General features: G+C 51.9%; 1 protein-coding gene across 1 annotated transcript in view; it reads left to right on the top strand.

Moving 5' to 3' along the window:
- Nucleotides 1-2704, top strand: part of FAAH2 (fatty acid amide hydrolase 2) — a 16047-nt gene that overhangs the window by 5432 nt on the left and 7911 nt on the right. The gene's annotated exons all lie outside the window — the stretch shown is intronic.

The following is a 2704-nucleotide window of genomic DNA, read 5'->3' as shown; positions in this document are numbered from 1 at the left end:
GCTGCCGGGTCCTGGGCCAGCGGGCAAGACGACAGCTGATGGAAACGCGGACCACAGCATCCCTCTGTGGTGGATTTGGATAAGGGCAGGCTTGGAAGAACTGCCGTCAAATTCGGGGGACTTCTTAGTTTGTTTGTTTGGGGTTTTTTTCCTGGGATCAGCTGGCAATTAAGCATCTGAGTTGCTGTGTTTAAACCTGAACCTTTAAACACCCTTCTCCTCTCTCCCCACCCCAGCACTGTGCTACACAAACTCCAGGTTTCTTCTGAAGCTTTACTTTAAGGAGAAGTTTCAAAGGGCTCCTTTCACAAAGAACTGTGCTGTCAGGCTCTTTCTCTTCTTTTAATTTCATGAAAGGTGTTTCTTGTCCAGTGGTGACAAGATCCAAGAGAGCTTTGGAGAGCACCGTGAAGGCAGCCAGACTGTGGCTCTTCTTCCCACTTGCCTCATGCTCTGCTGCCGAGCCTGTTCCGTGGCTTCCCGGGCAATTAGTGGTTACAACACGCATCCACACAGTTGGCAAAACCACTACAGCTTTCTGTCCGTCCTTGCTAACTGCTTCTGGTTTCTTAAGCCTTTGGTAATGATGAAATGACTGGGGATAATTTCCGGAGTGTAAGACCTGGGATCATGTTTTTCTTCTAAGCAGCTGGTGTCCCTTAGGATAAGGCAGTGGGACAGGTCTGGATGGGTGAGCATTTCCAGCCCCCATGCTCTTGGCAATCAGTTTGGAATTAACTGGCTTCTTAGCCAGGGTGGTGTTTGTTCTGTCAGCTGGTAACTGAAAAGCAGTGCCAATCACTTCAACCTCAGGCTTCCAGACCTTATTGCTTTATTTTTAGAGCACCTTCTAGCCCACTAGTAGCTGATCCGGTGTGAATTTCAAAGCCCTGTTCTTTAAACCCTGAAAGACAAAGATTAAGGGAGACACTTTCCTCAGAAAATAAACGCCAGAGTTTAGGGAAGGTCTCTGCAGAGCAGCAAGGAAGCAGAGACCCAGGACAGAAGCGGCTTGGTTCATACCCCTCTCTGCCAACATTTGGAAAGGACTTGAGGGGGAAGGGGGAAGTACCGGCAAATCCACTGAGAAATGGAGTTAAAAACTGACAAAAGCAGTGCTGGGATTACATCTGGGAGGGCTGTCCTCTCCCTTCTCCATTGAGAGGAGTTTTACCATTCTAGCTCTGGAAGAAACCTGCAGGACACCTGACTTACCTCTGAGCTCCAAGGGAGCCTTGCCATGCCTGGCTCTGGGCCGGGCAAAGCCGAAGATGCAACCACCAACACTGCCCAAGATTTGGCAAACCCTGACTTAGCACTGCTCCTCAGCAGGGGACTCTGGGCCTCTGTGAGCTGCAATGGCAGAGACACAGGTGTGAGGAAAGGTTTGGGCCCATGCACAATCCTGTTGTAACCCGAGGGGGTGGGGGTGATTAGATATTGTGGGGGGAAAGGCAAAGGCTACCTAAGGGCCTTGGTAAGGTCACAGGCATTCCAGCAGTGTCAGAGCAGTGGGAAAGCAGCTGTTAAGCCACCTGTGCACCATCAGCCATCAAGCACAGCACTGCTGGGACCTGCCCCCGGGCTGGCTGGTGTCTGTGGTCAGGGACAACCTGCCAAGGGAAACGAAGACACTGAGGAATTAAAATCAGCAGAGGACAAGAGTTTCCCTTGTCCTTGGGAGAGCACAGGACACCCCAACCTTTTACAGCTGGGAGCCCCTCAGGCTGATGACCTGGTGACCAAACCCAGGCAGACAAAGCTGCTGTCCGTGCTTTCCCAGGGCACAGGAAACTAACCCCAAGCAGGAAAGCGGCTTTTCCCCTTCCCTTCTCTTCTTTCCTTTCCTCCATTTGCATCAAGCAAGGAGAAAAGTTCTTTGATAAGAGTTTGTGAAAATAGAACAACTATCAGGATGACCTCCATATAAGCTTAGGTTTTAGGGGACAGAGGTCGGTCGATGCCCTCCCAGGGCGTGTGAGCTGCAGATTGTCCCATAAACGCTGATGTGTTGGTTTTGCAGTTGTAAAAGATTTTCACAAGGAACGTATCCCCTCACCTGCCCCACTTTGCACTGATAATTCAATCGCCAACTCTGTGGAAGGGAAGAGATACAGTAAGGCCCACTCAGATGCTGCTTAAATCCTTGCTTTAAAAGACAGAATTTCCCCCCCCCCCCAGCACTACCAGTTCTTGTAACTTTTGTCCTGAGGTTTGAGTATTATCCAGTTTCTTCCAGATTCCATAATCAAGCACCTGAAAACCTCAGTGCATGTTTGACAATAAGTGTGATAATGGTTGCCTTTTATTAGAAAGCTTGAGAATGAGGCTTGGTGTTTACTACTGTAAACTGATCGGTGTTAATGCCCCATAGGTCGGTAACACCCCACAGGCGTGTTTGTGTGCACAGCCTGACCCTGAGGACAGGTTTTTGGATGTGGACAGACAACCTCCGCAGGAAAGGGAAGTGTCTCCTCCACAGACCAGCAGGGCAGCCCAAGGGCACTGCGGGTGCACCCGGCGGTGCTGGGCTCGGCCCCGTGCTCCAGGGATGTGCCCAATGGTGCCGGGATCAGCCCCAGAACCTCCGGGATGCACCCAGAGGTGCCGGGCTCAGCAGCCCGCAGGCTGCCGCCGCACCTGCCCAGGGGAGGCTGTCGCCGCAGCACCTGCCCAGGTGAGGCTGTCGCCGCAGCACCTGCCC

This window comes from Manacus vitellinus, unplaced genomic scaffold (assembly GCF_001715985.3).
Source record: "Manacus vitellinus isolate BGI_N305 unplaced genomic scaffold, ASM171598v3 scaffold_62_pilon, whole genome shotgun sequence".
Lineage (NCBI taxonomy): Eukaryota > Metazoa > Chordata > Aves > Passeriformes > Pipridae > Manacus > Manacus vitellinus.
Note: the sequence above shows the minus strand (reverse complement) of the source record. Positions and strands in the feature narration are given on the sequence as shown.